At 44.6% G+C, this 26,519-nt stretch overlaps 1 protein-coding gene across 4 annotated transcripts in view; it reads left to right on the plus strand.

Annotated features, from left to right (window-relative positions):
- The first annotated feature begins 4,661 nt into the window (after positions 1-4,661).
- Positions 4,662-26,519, plus strand: part of CCDC120 (coiled-coil domain containing 120) — a 35,215-nt gene continuing 13,357 nt past the window's right edge. For 2 of the 4 annotated variants that reach the window (XM_088137833.1, XM_088137832.1), the window contains exons 1-2: positions 21,965-22,228; positions 24,680-24,794. The gene's annotated coding sequence lies outside the window, so the exon portion shown is untranslated. Of the gene's footprint in view, positions 5,186-21,964; positions 22,229-24,679; positions 24,795-26,519 lie in introns of those variants that run through there. The other 2 variants (XM_088137834.1, XM_088137835.1) reach the window with 2 other exon arrangements.

The following is a 26,519-nucleotide window of genomic DNA, read 5'->3' on the forward strand; positions in this document are numbered from 1 at the left end:
GAGGTTTGGGTGCATACACACATTAAGCTATAAAAACCCTCACTGGCATCATATAATATGCTAAATCACAATCCAACCAACCATATTTTGGCCTAGCAAAATATTGGCATGGTTGGGTTTCAAGTGTTCAGGGTGCTTAATGCACCTTGTATTGATCTTTACAACAAGCCTGCAAGGTAGACTTATTCTTCCCTGGCTTTAAAAAAAATGAGAAAGAACTTGAGAAATTAAAGTTGGTATCTAAAGGAGGGGCTTAAGCAAAATTTCAATTTTCCAACTTATTCCCCTGTCTATCAGTCACTAACATCCATCTAAACAGTTAATTCATTAATTTATATAGTTGCCCTCTCAAAAATGATGCTGGGTGGTATACAATTAAATAAACAGCTAAAAGTAGACCATCATAAAAATATAATAAAACATGTAGAACAAATTCTGCCAAGGCAATTCAGCAATTGAAAGAATCATATCGGATGGGAACACAAATCCTCCTGACCCAATGCCATGCCTTTAAGGCCTTCTGAAAGGCAGGCAGGATTGAGGCCATACAGATCTTGAGGGGAATGGTTTTCCATAGGGCAGTCACAGTGACAGAGAAGTCATGTCTCCTGAGTCCCATAAGATAACATTGCTTAAGAGATGGGACCTAGAGCACACCAACCCTGTCAGATCTTATTGGATAGGCAAAAATGATCGGAAACAGGCAGTTCTGCAAATAACCTGGTCTTATAACACTAGCTCCGTCAATATAATTCTAATTTATCTAATCCTTTGCATCCTTACTTATGTTATTTAAAATATTTATAGTCTGCCCACTATCCGGCAGATCTCTTCTGTAAACACTTTGAGTTATTCAACATACACTAGGGAAATCCTATCATAATCCTCTCTTACATGGGAGAAAGTACAACTGAAATCAACAGAGGAAACTTCAAAATAAACAAACCATTATGCTAATGTGGCTGCCAGCCTGCAAAAGGTTGGTCAGTATCTCCAAAAAATAATATCAATTACTGTACATTTAGAGAAAGGGGGAGTCCTTAGTCTTCTGGGGAGACTGAACATTTTTCTGGAAAATTAAAATGATGGTGAAAATTCAGGAGCAGCAAACTTTTTTTAAAACCACATACACACACTCACAAAGATATAAAGGAGCTTTTCCCAATCTTTTCCTCAGAGATCTGTATGTATCCCTGAGGATGTTCCACAAGGCACTGAAAACCTGGAGTAAGGTGGTTGGTGAGCGGCTGCAAAATTTTGTTCTGTTTGTATGTTTTTTTCTTCTTTTTCTAGATGCATCTCCCTTTGTTGTTTTTATTGTATTATTCAACATTTTCAGAACCTAAAACATCCAGAGTCACTGGGAATTAGGTGATCTTTAAATTTATGTAAATAAATAAATGAAATCTGGAGCCCTCCTTCAGATATTTTGGGACATAGCGTGACCATACTGGATGGGAATTATGGGAGTCAAAGCCCAACATCTCTGGAGGGCACTGGGTGGGGAAGGCTGTTATATATGGTTAAAACTTACAGAATGTGTTTTGCCTGTGTCTCTTTTATTAATTTATTGATTATAGTTTGATTGATTGTACCTATAATTTACTGAACTCTTCCTTGGAACGTTTCCTTATACATCAAAGACTAATTGCTAGTACATTTGTGTGTGCCCAGCTGGATTGCAAATATATTTGTGTATGGGTGTATTGCTCCTAATGTGTTAAAATAAGAATACACGTTAGAACTGTCTCATGATTGCACTTCCTGAGAAGAGTCAGCTGCACGTGCAGTTTTATACAGCACACCACCAACTAGAGGCCCTCCAGATATGCAGGGTTACAACTCACATCATTTATAGCCAGCAAGGAAGGCAACCCCTTGGAAGAGGTTGGTAGAGCATATTTATGCCACTTCTAATGATACCCTGGGGACACTATGTCATCAGTGATACCTTGGGGGCGCTAAGTCTGATATGTCAATCATTTGTCAGATTATAAACTAAAACATTTCAGCTGGTTGCTGGAGCTGTATGATTGTATGTGTGTTTTTATGAAAATATCTTTGTGCCACAGGTTTTTATGAGTCTGTAGACTGGCTCATATAGATATGTGTACTGTTTGCTTTTCCTATTTTTGTATGCTGTTTGCTCTTGTCTTATCCATATATGCCTATTACTGGAATGTCATAAAATTATAGGGTTGGAAGGGAGGTCTTCTAATCCAATCCTGCCCAGGGTAGGAATCCTCATATCATCCCAAATGGCTATCCAATCTTTGGTTGAAAACCTCCAGTGTTGGAGCCCCCATAACTCCAGGAGGAAGGCTGTTTCATTGTTTGGTGGTTCTCACAGTCAGGAAAGTCCTCCTTATTTTGAGTTTGGATCTCCCTCTTAAAACTTCCACCCACTGTCCTACCTTTCTTATCCTACCCTTAGGCAGTATAGAGAATAAATCCATACTCTGTTTCCTGTGACAGCCCTTCAAATATTGGGAAACTGTTTTTATGTTTCCCCTTATCTTTCTCTTCTTTAGGCTAAACATCAACAGGAAAAAGCTCCCGCAAACAGACCATCTACATGCCACAGCCAGAACTTGTTAAAAAGCTTAAACCTTGCGGGAAATCAGACATGCTGGCTTGAATTCACACCATACATGAAACCCCAAATCTAGATTAACAAACCATAAATATTGTACTCACATAAAATACTACAGGTAGTCCCTGGATTAAGAACACCCAGTTTAAGGATGACCCATAGTTAACAACGGAGCCTATTGTAGCAAAATTCAAATTAAATACACAATAGTTCAAGTTAATTACACAATACTACTTATACAATAATACTGTTCTGGCTTGCATACAAATTTGACTTAAGGACAGATCTTGGGAACAGAACTCATTCTTAAACTGGGGACCACCAGTATTTCAAAACAAATTAAAATGATGCCCTGATTCACATACAACATTCTAGGATAATGGCTGGATCCCTACGATTTGCAGAACTACAAACGATAACCCTCTTCTGCAGATGGAAAAATGTCAGATGCTGCTCTCATGTGGAACAAAAGCCAAGATTTTTAAGCTATGGTATGATAAGGTATCATGGCATGGTTCACACATAACTGTAATGGTATGTGGGAATGACCTTGGGGGATGGGGGAAGAGACGCTGCCTAGGGAATGACCAGATAAGTGGGGGCATAGCCCGCAGCTGCATCACAGGCAGAGAAAGAAACTCAGAAAGGAACCTCCCTAACTTATCAGACTGTAAAAAAGACAGTGGGAGAATTGTACTTTCAGACTTGCAAGATTCTGTTAATGTAGCCTTACAATAAAGTAGAATTAGTTCATCTGGTCGTGTTTCCTGTCTGGTCTACCTGGGAAGGCTGACAGTAACAAAACTGGGAGCCAGTTTAGTGTAGTGGCTAAGGTGCTGGTCTAGAAACCAGGAGACAGTGAGTTCTAGGCCTCCCTTAGGCATGAAAGCCGGCTGGGTGGCTTTGGGCTGGTCCCTCTCTCTCGGCCTAACCCTTCTCACAGGGTTGTTCTTGAGGGGAAATAGGAGGCAGGAATATTAGGTATATTCACCACCTAGAGTTGAGATAGATAGATAGATAGATAGATAGATAGATAGATAGATAGATAGATAGATAGATAGATAGATAGATAATAACATTCACTTACCAACCAAGGTAAGCTATGATAAATAAATCCCATTGTGGCTTAGCACACATCTGTGAACCGAGGGAAGAGTGGCTTGTCCATACAGTGAAAGAAATTTTGAAGGCACATTGTCTCTCAGATCCATGAAACTCTCAAGGCTAAAGATACACAGTGAAGGAAGTCTCCTTCCCTCACTGTCAAGACTGATTTGTTCAGGTTGTACCCTCCTTCTTGTGATCACAGCTTCTTACTAACCAAACAGGTTATCAAGAGCTGGTTGCCAATACATTTAGGTCAAAGATTGGTCAATAGCAAGGTTGACCACACTTTCCCAGTTACCCAAGATACAACTCTGGTCACACCTAATGATGGGTCACCTGCCCTCTCCTCCCATCTTGTCTTTGTGGCAGGACTCTGTTGGCTTAAGGAGGAAAAACTAGTTGCCTTCAGGAAGATAAAGGACTGGCCAAAAAAAGCTTAAATTGGTGGCTGGGGACAAGGGCAGTGCTGTGTGAATAAAAGGGTTGGCAAGAGGTCTGGCGCAGACAGACACTGCATTGGAGAAAAGAGCCACAGACTTTCCAGATAAAACTGCCTAAGGAGCAGATTTCTACAAATATTTAATAATGATTGGATTGTGTCCCTTTTAAAAACAACGGCGACAGTTCCCAGCGTGGTCGAAACTAAAGGGAGAGTGCCTCTGAGCATATGCAGTATGCCCGCTTTTCTCCTCCGCTTGTCCTCTCCGGTTCCACCCGCGCTTATGTGAGACGAAGACGACGGCGTCTTCCAGGTGAAAGACGGCGCGTGGAGCCTTCCAAGGAGGAGGACGGAGTCTCGACACTTCGCTCCTCTTTCCCAAACGCGCTTCCTTTGAAAGAAAGGAGCCCCCTCCGCCACGCACACCCGGCACAGCACGGATGTATGCGGATCTCCTTCCAGCCGCCGAAGGGTTAAGGCAGACCTCGGGGAGAATAACGCGCGCGCGCTCACACACTCACACACCGAGACACCACACCATACGCTGGAGGTGTGCAGCCGACAGCCACACTACGCTACCGCCGGCCTCTGCGCGTATGTGTTTGTGTGAAAGCGGGAGACATAACACAGACAGACACGCACCACGGCGAGGGGATGAGGACCCATCAGGGGCAGGACGCGAGGAGGTAAACAAACAATAACCGCACCCCAACCCCCGCCGCCTTCAGTCTCCGTCCGCCTGTGTCCTCGCCTCCCCGGTCCCCCGCCTCATTTCGGTTGCCTGATCGAAACCCGGGAAGGGTGGATTTTCCGCGGCCGGCGACCACCCAGCTCTCTCAAGATGAGGTCGAAGAAAGCTCCCTTCTCCGCTTGGAGATGGGGTCGGTGCTGGGAGTGAAGACCCTCGGCCGCCCTCGCGCAGCCCCAGCTACACACCTCTCCTCCTCGCCTGCCCAGCCGATAGCGGGTTTGTGTGCATGGCAGAAAAATAAAACTCAACTCGGTTATCAAGAGGAAATCAGGACCGCCTTGTGGAAAAGAAAATGGTAAGGATCCTGCCCGGGATTTGGGTAGAGAGAACCAGGACTCTGACAGTGGAAGGGTGACTGCTTCTATTGTAGTTTCCAGCCCTCCCACCTTAAAAGTTTGCAGGGGGGAGGCAAAACCACTTATCATCCCTTGAGCCCAGGGAGGGGGGGGGTGCCTTTTAGCACTGGGCCGGTCCTACATCAGTGCTTTGGGGGCTGGGAAGAGGGGGAGGAGACTGAAACTACACAAAGGGGCAGAAGTGGGCTGGGAAACCTTTGGCCTCCATGGGAATTTGCCGGCTTTGAGCCAAGCTATGAAGGAGTGGGGTGGGGGGAAGGTCAGGGCACAGGAAATGGTTTGGATTAAGAGCCTCTCCTTAATTTTAAAAGAAGGTAATCACGGTTTGCATGGCTTATTTCTGTAAAGCACCTTTTGCCAACGTTGTTCCCATTTTACAGATGAGACATGGGCAAAGAAAGACAGGAACTTGCTCTGGGATCCACAGCAAGATTGTGGGCCTCACAGCGGCCTATGTCAACGCAGCCCTGAGCATAAGAGAAAGTCCAGGGGGTGGGAAAGGGGCAGGATGTAGACTCTGATGGAGTGGAGTATTTATCTTTTCCTTCCTCTGCAAGGCAGCCCTTCCAAATTGTGCTCCAGCACTTTCCAGTCTTTTGCGGGGCAGACCAGCAGGCCTGTCTGGATCCCATTTCCCAATGACCTGTGTGGGAGATATTTGTGAGCTTCTGAATGAATATGATTGGAGGACAGGTTGGCTGTGTCTTCCCACAGGGAAGGACCTGCAAAGAACAGAGGATTTACCCCTTGGAATCCACAGAGGCTTCATTAGAGAGACAGATGACATTTGAGTGACTTTGAGGGATCTCTAGGTAGATTAACCTCCTTCCTGCCTCCTCCCACACTGAGTCCAGAGGTGGGTATGACTTGGTTTAGGCTAACGGCTCTCTGGCATGAGCCATCCCTGAGTCCCGGAGCTTGAGTGAAGGAGCATGCCATAAATAGCTTTCCACTACTGTATCACTCAGAAACAATTGTATTTCCATGCTGGGGCAAGAAACCCCATCAATAAACAAATGCTCACGTTTCCTTTATCCAAGATGTGTCTGCCTCACTCCGGCAAAGGCAGAATGGGAATGTCTACTTTTTGGGTGCTATTTAGAAGAGGAAATCCCTTTAGGAACGAAGTTTGATGATCAATGCAGTTTGTTCATTGGAGACATTGAATCTAAATGTGTTCCTGTCTTTGTGGCCTTGTGTGAGAGACTGTTTAGATCCGTGTTTCTCAACCTTGGCAGCTTGAAGATGTGTGGACTTCAGTTCCCAGAATTCTCCAGCTAGCCTTGCTGGCTGGGGAATTCTGGGAACTGAAGTCCACACATCTTCAAGTCGCCAAGGTTGAGAAACACTGGTTTAGATGATAATGCATATTATTTTACTTCAAATTATCCTAGGAGGAAGCTCTTTCGATTATTACAGGTATTCACTTTATTCAGTTCAAAATAAGAACCATGTGCTGTGTCTGGGAGACTGTTCTACCCATTTCGCTGAAAAGGCCCTGAACATCTGTCCCAAAGGAAGTGCCGCTGACCCTGATGCCAAATCTGTGACACATGCATACACAGAGAGACAAAACCCATCTCCTATTGCAGTATAAACAGGAACCAATTAAATACTGAATGATTGAAATGGAACAGAAAAAAGAAGGAAAGGTATTCCAGCCTAATCAGGGGGGAAACAGTGGGACGCTATGGGTCCAAAGCTTACATACCAGAAGGGTGACAAGCCTGGGTGAGAACTAGGTCTCCTTGTCTTTGCTTCCTGCTAGTTTGATGACTGGCAAGATTAATGCTGTCACTGCTGGAAATTCAAACTTCTGAGATTTCTTCCTAATCGCAAAGCAATAGCTGGCGTAGTGCAGGCAAACAAGGAATAGTTCTTGCCAGACTGACCTAGTTTGGTGTATCCTACCCACTCTTCCTTATACCTCCCCCCCAAGTGACTTAATCAGAAAAGCAATGGGAACTGGAAAGCAAACATCAGAGCAATTGTTGTTTCAACCTGTTCTGTCAAATCAAACAAGGATTCTTGTGCGTTTTGTAGAAAGACGAATATATCATAGCACAACTTGAGTCCTCAGCTGAGAGCGGCCTCCATGCCAAACTAGGTTCTCCAACATCCAAAGGAGATTAGAAGCAGTGATGTTCTCAGGGTAACTCTTTGAGTAGAAGTATAGGTTCTGCTCAGTGTAATGAGTAAGTGAGGCCCCAGCAGGGCTGCCTGATCACTTGGCAGCAACACACACCACTGTGTTAAAAAAAAAGTGGAGGGATGGATGGAGAATCCATAAGATCATTCTTAAAATTATTAATTGTCCCACCGAATGGAAGAGACTTCAAAATAGGAGTTCCAGATTGAAACAAAGCAGGTGGCCTGTTTTTGCTAGTATAGCCAATTCCGTACAGGACTGCTCTGTTCCTCTAAAGAAGTCAGAGGAGGAGGAAGTAATTTGTGATAGCTTAGTAACTACTGTATCTGATATTTATATGCTTGGAGGAGGGGGCTGTGAGATTGGGATAGGGTTCAAATCAAAGGATGCTGCAGTCAACCTGCCATCTGGCACCTTAAACTTTTTGGTTGAAAGTATATTAACAGGGAGTTTAAAAAGTGTACCCCCCCCCCCAAATAAAAGCAAGGAGAGGAATTGAACAGAGAATATCCCCTACAATCACAGAGGTGATTTTTGTTTCTTGCACGGGGGGAAGTGTGTTACAGGAATCAGGCATTTGACAGTCTCTGAGTTTTCAGGGGCAGTCCTGATCCGTGTAGGAGCACTGCATCCCACAGCGTACTTATTGTGCAAAGTGGACATTTCTCTACTCTAGATCCACATTCCTTCACCCACCCTTCCCTTCCCTTCCCTTCCCTTCCCTTCCCTTCCCTTCCCTTCCCTTCCCTTCCCTTCCCTTCCCTTCCCAAGATCTCCTGAGTTACAGCAGGGCTGGGTGGGGTTGGGAGCCAGGAATCCTGGGCTCTTGAAAGAGGAAGGAGACCTGGTTGTTGAGTAGAGGAGAACTGGAAGCTGCAAGGCTGGACTTTTGCCTTGCTGTGAGAAAGGATTTAAAGAGTTAAGCCCTCCAACTCTGTCAGCAGGAGCTTAGCCCCGCTCAGTCCAGCTCTTGGGAGGGCCCAAGGCAGATTATCCTGGGAGGGTCAGGTGCTGCTCTTTCTCTTGCCAACTTTCTAATCCCACCTTTGGGGGAGGGATGAGTGGGAAGCAGGCCCATGGCAAGGAGGTGGAGGAGCCTTCAACTGTTTCATCTCTTCTCCCCTCCAGGAACAGAGAGGGCAGAAATCTAATATCCCAAATGTTCTGCTGCAAGAATCCTCAGACCCACACGCAGGTGTGGGGAGAGATGGGCTCCCTTTTTTGGCACTGTTCCTTACTCTCCTGCATAATTGCTAATAATTAAATCAGGCCTGGGCATCCCAAAGGGGAGGGAGGGCCGATGTTGGCTTTATCTGCCAATGGTTGGGCGGACGATATAGCTGGGGTGGGGGCTGTTAATGGGGCTCTATATCTCTGCAGACTAGATTCTGGTAGGTCTTTATTTTGGTCAGTGTAGTCCACTTTCCCTTAAGAGATATGGATGTTACATGATGTCATATCCTCACGTACAAGGTTTTATATGACTTCCACCCCTTTGGGAGGGAAAGGGGAGATTTCTGTTTTTATACAGGGTATATATCCTGTGTGGTGTTTTTACTTAGATGTTTACAATAAAGCTAAATATAATTTATATATTTATAAATTTTATAAACAATATGTGATATATTATGTATGTATATGTATTATGTATTATGTATGTATATATAATATATAATATTAATATATTATGACACACATAATATACATTTTTGCCATATAAGTATATTCCAGTATAAGGAATAGGAAAAGGGCCTTTGCTTTTAGATTCTGCTAGGAAGCTTTCATTTGATAGACAGTGATTGGGTTAAAAAAGCTAGATGATCTGGCAAGCTTTTTTTCTTAACTTCTCTAGTCAAGATAGTGTTAATTTCTTACAATAGCACAGGTATTTTACTTTTCTTGGGCCCTAAGTATATGGCCAACTTTATTAGTGCAATTAAGTGTTTTTGGAGTAGAGTGATCAACATTTTTTACTCTTCATTGGGAAAGTTTGGATTGGTTGAAGGACAGAATGGAATTTGTATACATGTTTAGCAAGACTTACGGGATTTATTTCATTCCTTAAAAACAACCAGCCCGCTGAAAAATGGGGCCAGTGTTCAAGTTAAATTATAATAACGTCATTGAATACCTTGAAAAAAATATTTTTTCTACTTTTGGGAAGAACGTAAGGGGCTCATGGCAAACATTTTGCTCCTTTAAACCTCCTGAAACATTGCTCCTTTCCATTCCTGTTATTCATTCATTTGGTTTCTGAGGGCCAAAAATGAGGCATCCTGTGACTCTTGGAAACAACTGAGAGCATGGCCCAAGCTGCAAGAATTTGCCAAATTGCAAGGTAGGCACATTTGTTTTGCCTGTACTTTGCTTTGAACAGCGAAGTTTGACTGATAATCTTACAGGTGTACAGATTGAGACTTATCAATATTGGTATACCACCATGTTCAGGATAGGGCAAATGATCAGTTTTGGGTTCATACATTTTTCACACCTTAAATTTATTTCATCCTGCTTCTGCATTGATTTTCATTTTTTTCTTAAAAAGTCATTACCCAAATTTAAACATGTAATTCTAATATATGGCTTTTTGTATGCAATTTTGTTTGATAATGTATTTTTGCGTGCAATTTCCCTGGAATGAATTTTGACCACAATCGCCACTGTGATACATCCTCTTCCATATTATAGGCATATTTGGAAATACTGTTTTATTGGAGAATAATAGAATTCAGAATGGTGCAAATGTCGAAGTGTAGCTGGGATATGGCCTGCATTATTTATTTCGAAGTATTGAATCAGCTATGTTCACCAAACTAAGTTTTTTACAAGGTGACAGCATTTTTATAAAAAATAAAGCATAGGGAAATTAAAATAAAATAAAACATAGTGAAATAAGATTAGAACAGTTAACTATATCCATAATTACCTCATCTGTGTAGCTAATTCCTTTTTTGTGATGGGCATATGTCTTTGAACATGGATGAAATGCAAAGCCTTAATTAATGAAGTTTCCTACTGGCAAAAAGACATAACCTTGTGGACTTCCTAATTAATTATCTACAAATTTTCCTGGGGTGCTTTTGCCTTTAGACAAAAGCCTCCTGATTACAGTTGTTGATATAAGACTATAATGGCAGAAGGTATGTAGAAGGCTCTAAGATGACAACTGACCAGTTTGCAAGAGGAATTAGCTCAAAAAGTACATGTAATTTTTTGGTAGATATTTTCCTTTTGAGTGAGGTTGAAATGTGAATGAAAATCCATCCTGTACTACTGGAAGAGAAAGCTGATGGTCTGGAGGTGCAATAGCATGTTGAGCTAGGTAGGAGGAAAGATAGAGATAGTCTTCATTTAGTGACTGCAGTTTTGTTGGTGATAAAAAAGTAACTATGACCAATCCTCGCATTTATGACCTTCACAGATCTGTAAACCAAGCTGAATTAGGATCATAAGCACAGTCGTGGTTTCACTTAGTGACTGCCTCGCTTAACAACTGAGTTGCCAGTCCCAATTATTGTAGCTTGGGTTATGATGGCAATTGGGATCGGAATTTCTGTCACTAAGCAATGCGGTCATAGAGTGTGACATCACGTGACTGCATCACTTAGCGACAGCAATCTCAGCAGTCCTGGTTGGCATTGTAACCCTAGAATTGCACTGGTCATTAAATGGGAAGAGGTGGGAGTCTCAGGCAAGGAGTGTGGGGATGGGTATTGCAGGCAGGCACTATGGAGTGTGGGAAGGTCAGCAGGGGCCACGGGTGGGCCAGTGGGGGCTGTGGGTGAGCTGGCGGGGCTGTGGGTGGATGCTACAGAGCATGGGTGGGCTAGCAGGAGCCATGGATGGGTGGCGAGTGCACTGGGTAGGTGCGTGCTACGGAGCATGGGTGAGTAGGAGGTGCTGCGGTCTGGTGCGCCCTGGAGAGTGCAGAAGGCTGGGGGTGCTACAGAGTATGAGATCCATGGGATCTCGTACTTCGTAGCAAGCTCCTTGGGAGAAAAAGCGTCAGGAGCAACTTACACGAGTGACTTGCAACTTTCCCTGCCAGCTTCCCCATTGACTTTGCTTGTGGGAAGCCAGCAGGGAAGGTCACAAATGGTGATCCGATGACTGCGAGACACTGCAACCATTGTTAGTGCAAGCTGGTTGCCAAGCGCCTGATTGCGATCATGTGACTGCGGGGGTGCTGGCATGGCTGTAACTTCGAGGACCAATCATAAGTACCACTCTTTCAGTGCGGTCATAAATCTGAACGGTCACCGAATGAATGGTCGTAACCCAAGGACTACCTGTGTGTAGACTTTAGATTGGTGGGCATCAGATGAGGCAGTCAGACATCAGCTTCGGTTCAGTTCGAAGGATCATGATCCAGAGTGTGCAGCTTTATAGGAGGGTTGGGTGAGCATTCTGAAGCTTTAGGCCCTCTGCCTATTTTGAAAATTCTCTTCAGGAGATTAACGTAGATCTCCTTTTAGTGGTACCCATTCCTTCCCTGCCACCTGTTGCTTACAAAAGAGGTAAGATGATGTTAAAAAAAAAAAAAGAAAAAAGTGGAAGAATAAAAAAGGGGTGTATCACAAGGAAAACAGAATGTCTGTCCCAATTACTTTGGCTCTGGCCCCGCTGCATCAGTTCTATTTAATATGAAGTACCCCTGTGGGATTCTAGTCCTCAACAGAAAACAAAGATTCTTGGCTTAAGAAGAAGAGATCCTGAAACCATTCTGCCCTTTGTTCCCCCTAGATAGCTACTGAGTCAGCAGCTGTAGTGTAGTCTTCTTGTATTGGCCGCCTGCGAGTTCCTTGCCTTGCTTTGACTTTACACAATGCTTGTCTTTGTACCCAAGACATGTAAGTGCACTGGGCCTGTATATCTGAAATTACGAAGCAGTGAATGTATAGAAGCATCGTTGAGTTGCAGCTGTTTCTGAGATGGGTGGACAAAGTTGATATTATTATTATTATTCCTCACCTAGACGAGATGATTCAAGATTAGAGAAATTTGAAATAGTACAATTTTTTTTTGTTTTGGTCTCTTCAGTGAGATCAGGGTAACATTAATGATCTTCCTGTCTCTAGAGAGAGAGTAACTGGTACAATGTCACTGGTGAGATTTATGATTAGGCATTTGTATCTGGATCTCCCCGGTCAGATCCAACAATATGACCCAGAGATTGACATCACAACTGCTGTGGGTGGCAGGGAGTCCACTGTAGCCCAAAATGGCATTCAAATCTCCCCCCCGGCCCGTGAATAAAATGGCTAAAATCTCACATCTCTACAAATCTTGTGAAAGTTGACATTCGTGCATGAGGTCTGCATGATTTGGACATTCTTGTATGATCTCCTGAGATTTTGGCCACTGTTTAATTAAAAAGAATACTGTATTGTGAGAGGATCCTCAGGCCATCATGTGATGGTATCCAAGACTTGAAAAGGTTATGAACCCCTGATCTGTTTCAGCTTTCCCAGCGTAATGTCTCTCCAGATGTGTTGGACGGGAAGCCCTAGCCCTCCCCCCCCATTCTGATTGGAGAGGGCCACTTTATGTACTGTGCTATAGGCATAGGAATGCATTCTCCAAAGGAGAGAGATGGCTGCTTCTGGAAGTTGTTTATACTCCAAGTGACCACCTCTGCATGTAGGAGATTGCTATTTATAACTCTGATCTCTCAATGGCTGCTGCGCTACCTCTCAAACAGGAGAACTAGGGAGCAGTGGCAAAAGAGCCACGTTCCCATTACTGACCGTGAAGGAAGAAGGTAGCATGGAGGATCCAGGATAGCTCTGTTTCTTTGCCTGCAGACAACGAAGCAAGTTTCCTGTGGCAGGAAACTCCAGGCACTGCACTGCAGTATTGTATAAAGAAAATTAGCCAGGAGAGACTTATTTTACATCAATACTTTTCCGGCTTTTTCTTTTCTTTTTGTTCGGAGTTGAAAGAGTTTCAAATGTGACTTTCTCACTCGTCTGGCATTAGTGTGGCTTCTGCACTGGGATTCTGTGTGATTCCATGTCATATATAGAATTCTGGGCCAGGATCTTTTTTCTTAGTCAGCTGGTGCTGATGACAGAACAACACATACTTCTGATTTACTCAGAGCTCTTAGTGTTGTGCTGTGGGAGTTCTGCGCAGCTGGAAAGTTTGCAAACTTTAGTCCATCCCCGTCATAAAACTGGCCATTTGGGTTTAGTGAGACCTACAAGGCAACAGCTTTCTGTGTTGGACAGTTACAGGACATGCTGGATTTATGTTATGTACAGTATGTGTTCTGAATATAGGGCCCAACAAAGGTGATCAGTGTGCTAACAGTCTCCCCCTTTCCACCTCTTTTCCAATTTGCCTAGCAATATAGTGGAATGCCAGATCTGTTATTAAGGAGCTGTATGTAATTATTTTCTGTATTCTGCCCCTGATAATGCCTGTGTGGTATTCACACAGGCTCTCCTTGCAAATTTGAGCCATCGCTTTGCTTTCTTATTGCTTGTCACTGTTCCATTTCAAAAACCACAGCAGTAATGGGCAGCAGTAAAGTGCATCTGAGATCACAACGTGGTTATCCTTCCGAATGGTGCAGTCCTAGACAAATCTCAGATTTGTCAGAAGTAGGAATGCTTCCAATATTTGAGCTCAGACCCTCCAGATGTCAAATAGATTCATCCTTCCCAGAAGTGTAAGTCCTTTCCATCCTGTTACCTTGTATGCTGGCTAGGAATTCTGGGACTTGTAGTTCCAACCCATCTGCAGAATGTCAGTGGGAAAGGCTGACGTAAAGGGGTCTGAATTCAATCCAGCAAACTTTAGTGCTTTTGTAACTCACACCAATAATGATTGCGCATGAATTTTAATTTCTGTGCTGTGTGGCCTGTGTGGCTGGGATGATTAAGCAACCAGCCTTCACTGTCTTCCCCTTGACAATAGCCGCCAAGCACTAAGTCTTCCAACTGGCAGGCATTTTTGTTGGTTCATCTGCTTGCAGCCAGTGTGGCTGTGACTCCACGTTGATCTACTGTTATAAAGTCTGAAACTGAACATATTGATTTGACTTACAAAGACTGAATATATTGATTTGATGCTAAGCTGTGGTTTCTTTAATCTGATTTACACCTGGGGCTAATCCATGGTTTCTTTAATCATGATTTACTGAATAAAGCACAGTTGGGTGGATTTGTGCAACACGTGATATCATAAACCCTGTTTTACAAACCAAAGTGGTTAAGTTCATACAATCCACTGAACTATGACTAGACAAAGCAAACTGTGGCCTAACGTGATATGTGAACCCACTATTTCTGATCTTGTAACATGCAGGACAGCTAAGAACGGCATGTCACGCACGCCATGTTCCTAAGGTGCATTGTGGTGATATGCGTGGGCAAAAAAAAGAGGTAACAGTAGAGAACCTTTATCTATTTTGAGCTATAACTCAGGAATCAAGTTACAAAATCTGAGAGGGCAAGTTCATTGTCCCAAAGTCCCCCAGTGTATTAGTAGGTGGAGCTCTCACTTTGTGGCAACAAACATTTTGAATAAAGGACCTGCAGGATTGGACAGCTTGATCGTGAGTACATCTGATGTCTTTATAGTAATTGTTTTATTGAGTTTTCAGAAACAGAAATCTAGTTTCCTACCTAAGGAGTTTACATCTGAGGTTTGAAAATGGAAGAGGCAACAGGGGAGTTCCCGGGGGAGGGGAGGCGGAGAGAAATCGAAGGGAGAGGAATGTAAGCAATTGCAGATCCACACAGGAAGCCTTGTCTAGTGCTGTTAAGAGGTAGACTCTTGGCGTGAAAAGTTTGCAGGTTTGCTGTTTTATGGGCATGCCAGGGAGTGCAAGGAAGTGTTTCGCTAAACATGTCACATTGCAGGTGAAGATCGGCCTGATTTATAAGCACTCAATATTATTAGGTGGGTTTTCTCCCTGCAAGAAGTACATTAGCCAGTAGGGGGCGCTGTGCTGCAAGTGCTGCTCCTCTTTTCCAACATCTGAGCCTACGTCCCTTTCTAGAAGCTGGGTTTGGTAAACATGTCCGGGGTGGGTAGGAATTCTGTATGTTTCAGAGTTACTTTCTTCTGCAGGCAAACTGCAGGTGCAAAGAAAACAGAGCCTTATCTATAGATTAAAGACTGTGAATTGTATATTCCAAATAAGATTCTTTATTTACTTCTCCATTCTGAATACATCAACTTAATTCAGGGATTATAATTTGCGCTCTGCAAAGCTGGAAGTGCGGTCCCTGGAGCCCCTCCAAAAGTTACTGCATTTAGGGCTTCCTAAACTCCAGACCCCCGTTAGACGGCAGCAAAGAGACACAGAAAACAAAGGCTTTGCCGCTGTCTAGCGGTCCAGATATTCGAAGCCCAAATCTGCTGGCCTAACTGCTGCATCTTAATTCTTAATGTGACAAAGATTAGAAATAATTAATGAGGAATAATATTAATTGCATGTAATTAGTTTGAATCACATTTGCATTTCATTAAAAATAATTTTTATCCTTGTCTTAACCACTTTCAGAACATGCCTCTCCCTCAAGTCTCAGCCCAGAAAAGGTGACGCAGCCAAGAACTAACTCATGATCTTTTGCACCAGACAGAGCGCTAACCCCAAGTAGTGCTAAAGAACAGCTTCCTTGTAAACTGAAACCGTTTCTTCTCCCAGAAACAAATTTAGAATGGCTTTCCAGAATAACTCTGTATTGAAATTTGCTGGCTGAGGGACCGATAAGATTCAGCATAAGCTCGACCGCACTAGCAGAAGATGAGATATTTCCTTCCATAATAGATTCACCAAGAAAGTACCCCAGATATACTAGAGATGGAATCTCTAAAGTGGGCAGAATTGTGGTTGGAGCAAAAGCCCACTCGTTTACTGTATTCAGTTTCTTCCAATCTTCAGTTGATAGGGATGCTGGGATATAGCTGCTGTTTTTACTGGTTTGGTCCTTTTCTGTTTATTTATGTGCCATTCCACTGATATAGCAGGAGCATGTATCTTCTCCCTGCTCCTAGCATAACTAGAATACAGAAGAATCTTTTTACAACCCAGGATGAAAAAGTGTGGATCGAAAGCTGGGTTGCTGCATTTGACAATCTTGTTCCTAACCAGGGCACTGTTTTGCAGCCATGCAAGCGAAGGATCCGACTATCCCATTTCTAGAGATCAGGAGTAACAAACTTGCCCATCCTGTGGTCGTCTTTGATGTAAATGACCTCAAGGCCACGCTGGGCAAAACATTCTGTTCCTCCAAACTGGGGAGTATCCTGTGGGAGTACATGGATTCTAATGGTATCCCTGCTCCAACCCAGCAAATGTGCTGGTATGTGAAATGTGCAGTGCAGCAAGAATCACAGATGTTTTCTATTTAACCTCTCCCCAGTGCTCCATATCAAGAACCACTCTGAGGATGCATTATTTGGAGGGAGAAGGGGAAAGAAGAACATTGCAGGAAATGAATTTCATAAAACCCACAAACAATTTGCTTGCTTGTGTCTGCTCATCCTATTATCTCCTCAGAGTAGCACAGTAGCAGCACTTTACCTTCAGAAGTTTTGCTCCTGGCAGGTTTTCATTGCATAGTTCTGCTGAGCCCTTAGTCATCCTGGGAGCTCCACTGAAAGGAACAAGGGCGAGGAAAGGAGGAGGAGGAGGAACGTAGCTGGTAGTTTAATAATCAAGGTGATGATTAAGACAGGATGCATTTGAGCCATGAACAGATGACAGAAATTGGGATAACATACAGAGGAAGAGGCTGTGTAGACAAACATCTGCCCTGTCACTGCAATTCAGTCTATGACGGCTGACAGTCCTGGACAGCTGTGATTCTGCTTTGGGGCATTTTCTCCTCTGGTTTTGCTTCATTCTTCATCCAACCTTCTTTTCCTGCCATCATTCTTTTGGATCACTCCATGTTCTAACGCTCCACTTGTGTGCTCCTGCTCTTGTTTCAAGCCCCTTCTTCTCCGTCTTTCCCCAGAAGAACCTTCCATTGTGGCGCTCACCTTGGTCCTCCTAGGGCTCAGCACTAGGAAGTTCAGTGACTCAGCCATTAGGAATTCACTTGACCCAAACCACTCAGTGTATCTTCCCCACCTCTGTGGCCTCCACATACCTTCATCTCCCGTTGGCCTTAAAAGTTGGCTTTGCTGTTTGAGGCTGCTGGGAGTTATAATCTAGAATAACAACATTTTCTAAAAGATTGCAAGAAGCCCTGTTGACTAAGAAGCAGGTTGGTATACGTAATCCAGAACTGAGGAATGAATCCTTATGCCAGATTCAGATTAGTAGACTAAATTCTTCCTTTTTGTCTTACCTACAAGAATGTGTGGGATTTCTAAATTACTTGATCTGAGAGTATATTCACATCAGTGAGTGCTGCTGAGTTTAAAACAAAACTCTTATCAGTTTTAAGTGCATTCAAGGCCAAGCCATTTTTTTTTGCCAGTGCTGAGAAAATTGACTGCATATGTTTGTGTCTGTATCACATATTTCTTCTGCATTCACACAACAGAGCCCTAAGTAGTTAGACAGGCTGGTTTGGACAACATGCGAGACTAAAATGTGGTTAGAGAAAACCAGAGACCAGCATGATAAGCAACATTTTTATGTATTACATTTCTTACCCTTAACTTCCTTGCAAGATGCTCAAGCTGGACTTCGTGGATTTCCTAGCTTGCATTTTATTCTCACCTGGGTGGCAGGTTGGGCAAAGGGGGACTGGCCCAGGTGTTGCTGGTAAATTTCATTTCCAAGTGGAGGATTGGAAGCTAAACCCCTCCCATCCCCATAATGCAACTCTGTGTTTTTTGGGTAATACTTCAGCCCTCTGAAGCATTATAGAGCCCAATAAGCTGAACCTGTGAACGGAGAGCAGAGTGAGAGGATAATCTCCAACTTTGTATGTTATAGGACAACTACCTGCAAACAGGATCCTGTGTGAACAGAAGTCCAGATTCTCTCTCTTCCCTCCCTCCCTCCCTCCCTCCCTCCCTCCCTCCCTCCCTCACACACACACACACACACACACTGACATTTTCCCTGTATGTTTGAACCCCAGGAGATGGGTATGCTACTGCATGTTCAATTTATTAGCAAACACAAGGCCCACGTTTGGCTTTTGTTTGTTTGTAAGACTGTGTGCTCATGACTCTTGTTACCACAAGTCTTCCCCAATGTGGTACCATCTGGTACACTGAACTACGTCTTCCAAAATCCCTGAGTTGGGAAATTCTAGAAGTGGTACTCCATCATGCCGTATTTGGGAAGGACCAGGTGGGGAAAGCTCCATGGCACTGTCTGCAAGGAACTTCCCTGTTCTTCTTCCTGCTAGGATGCCATTAGGTAGAGCCCGAGGCTGAAAGGGTAGGATGGTTGCTCTGGAGAGCTTCCAGGGCCACTTTTCCAACATGGGCTCTTTTCACTGTCGCTCTTGCTTTTTTTTTTTACCTGCAGGGCAGAAAGCCAAGAATGCATGGAATCTGATCTCATCCCAGGCTGAGGCAAACACACAGCATAGCAGTACCTTGTGCTGGGCCATACCATTGGCTTAGGATGGAGGGGGGTGAGGTTCGTGCATGGCAGGAAGCAGAGTGGAGCCTAATGGAATAAGCCACTTGGGGGGGTTTTGTAGAAAGAGAACGTAGTTGAATTTGTAAAGGAATTGCACCCTCGCTTTGTAAGTTACATGTTTGTATGGAGTAGCTATAGATATTTGAAAGATTTGTTCACACTCAATGCACTGATTTTGGCTTTGGTGTGGAAAGGTTTTTTATTTTTGTTATACTATGAAAGGATCCCCCTTCCCAGTTCTGTTGTTGGTGTTGCGAGCTGTACAACAGACAAGCATCCATTGTCCTGGTTTCTCTCTCTGCCTTCCCACAAATTCACTAGGAAATGTCTTGTCAGTTAAGTAATTTACTGTTACCTTTTACATATTTCCTAACGTGCTTGTTTTGTACTGTAGTTTGAAGGAATATCAGTGGGCAGGGAGAAGTTTATAGAGAGCTGCCCAGTGGAAGGGGAAATATGGCCTTGTCCTTGGTCTCCCCAGAGTTCCACCAATTTCTGATGGACTTCTGAGATTAATCTACCTTCTCCGGTCCCCTCCCCCCCCCCCCGCAAAGCATCTTGTCCATGAGCTGCAAGGTCTTTCGCCTGCTGATCTGCATCAAAGGACTTGGTGGCTTTCTGCCTCTGCAACTTGATGCCTTTGGCTCTGAGGGTGGGCCTCTAAAACAAGCCTTTCTGTCGGTTTGAGTCTCAGCGCCACTGATGTACGTGCCACATCTGCAGCAGAAACAAATGGTAGCATCCTAAACTGGCTGAATAGATTGTGTCACACCAGGAATGTGCAAAGCTAATAAACATCATTGTACAAGTCACATAATCAATAAACAGGGTGGAGGCCTGGCTGGAACAGTTGCTTATTTCTGCAAGATTTTTTTTTTTTTTTTAATGGAAGGCAGCATTCGGACAGGCATGCTTGTAACCCAAAGTTAATTCTTTGGCTTTAGAAGTCTGCCATTTTGATCAGTTGCCTCTGTGGCTTAGCCCATGTAATACAGAATAAACTGGTAGAATCCTGGATTGTAGGCTATAGTATCAGTGCATATTAAAAAACCTAAAATCAGTTCCGTGCATGTAGCAAATTCTTACAGCAGCCAAGCCTTCTCCAATAGATAGCTTTATTCAGTACAGGAATAGTAACTACATTATTTATTTCATCAACTTTTGTGTTCAGGGTTAGGGTTAGGGTTAGGGTTCAGTCGTGACTCCTGACAACTGCCTGGACTAGTCCCAACAGTTTTCTTGGCAAAATTTCAGAAGTGGCTTGCCCTTGCCTCCTTCCTAGGGATGATGGAGAATGACTGGCCCAGGGTCACCCAGCTGATTTTGTGCCTAAGGCAGGACTAGAACTCAGCGTCTCCTGGTCTCTAGCCTAGTGCCTTAACCACTACTACAGACTGGCTCTCCACTCAACCTATTAGCTGCCTCAATCACTGAAGCAACTCTAGACAGCATACAATAAAAGAACAATTTGAAAAACAGGCTAAACATAGTCAACAACAAGCAAATAAAAATCACCCATGTTGGCAAACAGCGATGCACATAACATAGACCAATGGAGTCATAAATTGCCTGCTCCAGGCCTGTTGAAAAAGCTAGGTTTTCTGGATTTGCAAAGGACCACTGGGTCCGGGCCATACAGACTTTGGCAGAATGCTGTTCCAAAGGACAGGGTTGGCCAGCAAGGAAGCATGGCTCTGGGCTTCCACAGGATGCATTGTTTTGTTAATGGGACCTGGAGCGTACCAACTCTGTCAAATCTTACTGGACGGGCAGACTCAACCGGAGAGAGGTGACTGTAGCCAGTCTTTAATTTGAACTAATCGAGGCATTCATAAGAATATTCACTGAAATCTCTTACCTCCAAGGTTCCATATTCATACATACATATATGATAGGAGAGAGTCAGCTCTTCAAAACCATTTGTTTTGTTTTGCTTTTCTCATTGCAGGAGATTTCAGATGCTTTAAAATGGGTATCTAAACACACGCGCACGCGCACCCTAAAAGCACCATCATCATAAAGCAGTAAGTTGGAGAAGCAATTAAAATGATGAAAATAGCCCTCAGACAGCCAAAATATGATTGCTTATAAGCTAATTGCAGCATAAATCAAGGGCCTGGAAAAATAGACTTCTGCCTCGTGTTGAAAAGTAGCCACCAGGCACGTGTCTCTGGGGTAGGTATTCCAGAGCTGGAGGGCCTCCACTAAGCAGTCCTGTGTCCAGGCACCTTAAAGCTTGTCTTAGGGCACAGGTAGGAAGACGCATTTGTGCCAGAAAGTAGCATGTGAACCTTCGGCTGGGCAGGGAGTTTAAATGTGTCAATCGAGAATTCTTGTTGGAAACTATTTTCAAGCTCATGGTTGCAGCAACTTCCCTGAACTAGTGATATACTAGATTTTTATCTATCCCTGCCCTCACCCAATCTCTGTGTTGGACACAGCTGGAGGGCACCAGGTTGGGAAAGGCAGGTGAAACCACTGGGAGGGGCAGGGAGTTGTCTTGGTCTTTGAGTACTGCAAGGGATTATAAGTGCGTTCCTGAATCTGGATCTGTGTGCCTGGGAACAAAGATGATATCTGATCAGGTTTCTGCCCTAATAAATATGCTGGCATTTAAGGAACCATCGCGCTTGTTGGTCTTAAACCTGTTATGCTTTTAGCGTGTGGCACGTTGGCATGTATTAATACAGAATAGCATTGCGTTTTACTGCCGTGCAGAACGATTTCATGGTTTCCCCATCCTTTGACCAGCCCCCCCTGTTAATAAGATGGGGATCCCTTCCCTGTGGGATGGTAGGTCGCTTAATTAGCTTCCTAGGCTCTGAGGCAGATCATTTTTTTTTTTTAATGGCTGAGGCTCTAGATCTGAAACAAATCAGTGGCAAGAGGCGCTCTCTGGGCATGTGAAGAGTGCTTTCCGGCACTCCAAGAGATCCCAGGCGTCCCTCCCTCCTGGAAGTAGCGAAGGGAGGTTTCCACGCCAAAGGGAGCCGCAGTAGCCGCTCCCGGCCTTTCGGGAACTCGGCCTCCGCTGGCGGGAGCCTCCGGGCAGCTCGTGGCAAGGCGAGGGTTAAAAGGTGCGGCCCCTCCCCCCTCGCTTGTTGCTCTGGAGGTTGGTTCGCCGCCTCCTCCGCAGCCACTTCGGTTTTGCCCAGTGCTGGAGCTGGGCAGTTTCGGGGAGCCGGTCTCCTCGTGATTTTCCGTCGTTTTACCGCCCGCCCCCTTCTCCCGATCCCATCGGCGGCTCTCGGCTCAAGAGCGACGGAGGTAAGTGGCCGTTCAGCTGCCCCAGGTGTCCGCTCGCGGGGGGCGCGATTTCTCTCGCCGGAGTTCGGCCAAGTTTGCCCGAAGTCGCTTACGTCTTCCTGGCGGGGCCGGCCAGCGGGGAGAGGGGCGGCCCGATCCCGTTCGGGAAGAAGAAGAGGAGCGTCTTAGTTTGAAACTTCCCGGAGTTTCCCCCTGGCGATGGCGGCAAACTCCCAGGGCGAAGAATCCGCAGTCCTCCTCGCCTCTTTCGCTGTTTCCTGGTGGAGGCGAGCCCGCCTGCCAGGGAGGCAGGTGGGTGGGTGGGAGGGAGGGGAGGCTGAGCCCCAGCGCGCTCGGGAGGCTTTGGTCCGGAGTCGCTCCCTCCTCCCGTTCCCGGAAGGCCAGTATTACTATTATCATTATCATTATTAAGTGGGCGCACTTGCAAACTTTTGAAGACGGGGGGGATGTTCTCGCCCGAGGCTGCTGAAGATGAAATGAAGTTCTCCGAGTTCGCGGGCCGCCCGTCCGTCCCTGAGCCCGCATGCCGCGTGAAGCTTGCCGTCCCCCGTGCTGATGGCTATCGGCTCTGTTTCAAGTCTCGGCGGTCACCTGACCCTCCTATGAGGGTTGTGGGTGACCAAACCCTAGAGAAGTTATGCACCTTGAGGCTGCCCTTGGGCGGTGTTACAATCAGTGGGAAATACTGCTTTAAAACCGATACAGCTAACAACGGCTTGAGCCTTTCCAGGGCTGGGACGCAAGGAAGGCAAGGTCACAGGAAGGCAGTAGAAAGGGGGTCATATTTATGCCCTGGTTGGTGCAGTGGGGTGGGGTGGGGTGAAGAGATTCACTGGAAAGGAAAATTGCATTTGATTTACTTCAAAAGTTGTCATCTCGAACAGGGGTGGGGGGAGTCCTGTATGCTTTGCCTTAGTTGTGATTTGGCCCAACCCTAGAGAATCTTGCAGGAAAATTGGGGAAAGGGGCCAGTATTTCAGCCTCTTTTATGGCAGAGGAAATATTCACATATACGTATTAAAGTTTATTTGTTCTTAGCTAAAGCCAACTAGAAGTAGACTCAAATGCCAGATTGCTGTAGATTAATTTTATATGTTCATTTTATATAAAGTGTACTTTGCCAGACATTAAACTATGAATCAGAGTCCCCAGTTTGAATCTAATCGTGTTTAGGCAAATCTTTCCTTCTCAGCTTTTGCCCCTTTACCTCATCTGTAGTGTAATTAGGCCTACTTAACAAGCAAAGATGGAAACTCCAAATGTTACTATACTTCAACTCCAGTTGCTCCTGGCCATTGGTCAAGTTAACTGGAGCTGATAAGACTCCCCTGGTGAAGCCACAATTATGCTGATCATGCAGAAACATTATGGTTGGAATCACATCTCAGGCTAAATATAGTTTAGTAGTGGATTGTTGTATACATCAAAATTACCTGGGTTCATAGAACATGTTAAGCAATGAAACCCTGATTTGCAGATCACGATAGTTGGATTCACCCAATACACTGTCAAAATCAATCAAATCCTGTTATGATTTAGTGCAATATGTGAATCCACACTTAGTACATGCTGGATATAACTACAGATGTGAGAAATGCATTCTGTTGTGCATCTCTCTCCCTCCCTAATTCTCCCAGAGTTGCCTGAAACAAGATTCAAGCCTTCCTATTTTAGCGGGGGGGGGGGGGGAACTGAAGACAAGGAAGAGTCCATTCTTCCAGACAGAGTCAATAGCATGTTTAACTCAGGGGCTGTGTACACAATACATTGAACTCAGCACTCTGGGCTTACCCAACCCACTAAATGACATGCACCCACAAAAATCCAAGCAAGCCACCAAACTAAACACATTTATCTATGCAGCCTTTGTGTTTTTCACCTGAGTTAAGTGGGTTATGTGAACGTACCAACCAAATTTGTTGCTAAAAAGGAGCATAAACTACAGATTTATCAAACTGCACTGGGCTGGCAAAGTTCATGACAGGAAGCCTGTGATTTGTTCTTTGTGCAGTATGAAAATCGGTATGAAGTGATGCAGCAGGCAAAGGAAAAGTGGGTTGCAATTCCCCTTGGTCATTAACTACACAGGGTCATCTTTGGCTGGGTGTAATCTCTTGGGCTCCCCAACCTTGCAGGGTTGAGATGAAAATAAGTGCAGTGAGGAAGAATTTCTGAGTTCCTTGCAGGAAAAGCAAGGATGAGAACATCATAAATCAAGAGGTTACCAGGCTCCTGATGGGAAGGTACTCAGAATATCTTTGGAAACTTTAGCTCTGTAGCATTTGCTACAAATCAAGGTCGAAAGAGTTCTTTTGAGCTACTCAGAGAATTGGGATGCCTATAATTGATCTTCGGCCTTCAAGAGGGTCAATCCCAGAGAGCTTAATTTCTAGTGTAAGTAATGCTGGGGCCTAAACCTGCTTGGATCTCTCTCCCTCCTTACCTTTTCAGTTCCCTTCTGCGTGTAATGCATAGAATCTGACTCCCGGGGCATAGGTGATGCCTCCACAATTGGATGCAATCTGGACAGCGACCACTGGATGGCAGTAAAGAGTGCATGATTTCTGTAAGTCACCAAAGGACTGTTTCACATTTCACTTTTCACATTCAGGGAGGAGCTGAAGTCTTGAAAATAGGCTCTGGGGCTCAAATGAAGGCCTGAGGGGAAATGAGGGCTTCTGTGAATTGTGTCTAGCACTCTGAGCTGGAAATTAATGGTTGCGGAGGCAGAACAGAGGGTGGGTGGAGGGGTTGAGGAAATGCTATCTTGCTGACTCTAAGAGGATATGTTCCTGCCTGCTCTGCTTGACTCTTGTCTGGGGATTAGGTGAACCTTCGCCGCAGGCTGCCAGCCAAGATGACGTGACCAGGTGTTGTAAGGGTTTCCGGGGAAGTACTCCACCTACTGAACTCTACGCCAGTGTTGTAGTTGTCATGCAGGAAATTCCTTCTCTTTGGCTGGGTCTCACATCACACACTGTCCTTTGTTGCTTTTGCCTTCAGGGGCTGTGAGAACCCAGCTGACTCTAGCTTATTCAGCAGACTGCGTTTAATTCAGTAAACTGGTTTAATGCAGAGTACAGATAAGTAAACTATGGCTTAATGCAGGCCTGTATTCAGATTCCACAGTGCTTATCTTAGTTCTCCCCACCCCCACTCTGTATGCACAATGGGGAGAAGAGCAATACTTCATGGGATGCTAAATAGGAATTAATTGGAAAGGGGGGATGATAACATGGGAGTGATAACCCATGTCTGGCTGATTAAATTCCACACGCCTAGATCATGTAAACAGAAGCTGGATTCAGGCATCACATTAAGCCACAATATAGTTTACTTGGTTTGGGATTAGGGGATTGTGTAAACCCAGGCAGTCATGGTTTGTTAAGCCAAAGTTAAGCTGTAGTTTAGAGCAATATATGAACTCAGCCGTGGGATCTGATCTTTCAGCTTATCAGCTCTTAAGAATCCTACTTGCGAGGTCAGAGTCCTTAAAATAAAGCTTGTCAAGGGTCCTCTGAAGGATGGGAAGACACGATAAGTGCTGGGCCAGGCATGGTGAATGCTTTCTAATTGTCTTGCGTGCTTGCCCTCCAGATGTGTTCAGCTCCCATCATCCTGAGCTAGCATGGTGGTAAAAAGAGTAGCCCAAGCTCCTGTTCATGGCAGGCAGATGTCTGTGCTGTTTGATTTTTCTTGGCTCAGCTTCTACTTCTGTTTATTTCTTTCTTAATAGAAGTGGAGCGTTATTTAATAGAGCAGCACTAACTTCTGTCCTGGCTCCCAGTAGCTACCTTCCTTATCCACTCCCTGAAAACAATCACTGGGAGGGGTAAGGAGGAAGGTGTTGACACTAAACAGTCATGGAAAAGGAATGGACTGTGCTAATCTCAAGGGCCTTGGAAGGAAGAAAAAAGCAAGTGGCAAGGCTGTTTCCCCCTTCCCTTTCTGTCCCATATAGTTTTGTGGAGGCACAGTAGGATGATCTGTTCACTAACATGTAGAAATAGCAAAGGTATGCTTATGTGTGTCTGCAACAGAGAGGGAGGTTTATGGCTGGCTGGATTTGTATTTGCTACACCTTGTTTTTAAGCCTTTTCTAGCCTGGCATCACAAGGAGTGCTGGATTACAGCTCCCACCCTCCATAGCAATTGTGGGTTGTGCTTGCAGTGGGTGATGGGAGTTGTGGCTGAGCACACTTGGGCAACTTGGTAGGGTGGAGAATGCTGGAACTTTAATGCTTCAGATATAAGGGCAAAATCTTGGCCTGAAAGATGGCATGTTCTACAG

This window comes from Python bivittatus, unplaced genomic scaffold (genome assembly GCF_059951505.1).
Source record: "Python bivittatus isolate LINGU-HERP-01145 unplaced genomic scaffold, Pbiv_v1 ctg000220_np1212, whole genome shotgun sequence".
Lineage (NCBI taxonomy): Eukaryota > Metazoa > Chordata > Lepidosauria > Squamata > Pythonidae > Python > Python bivittatus.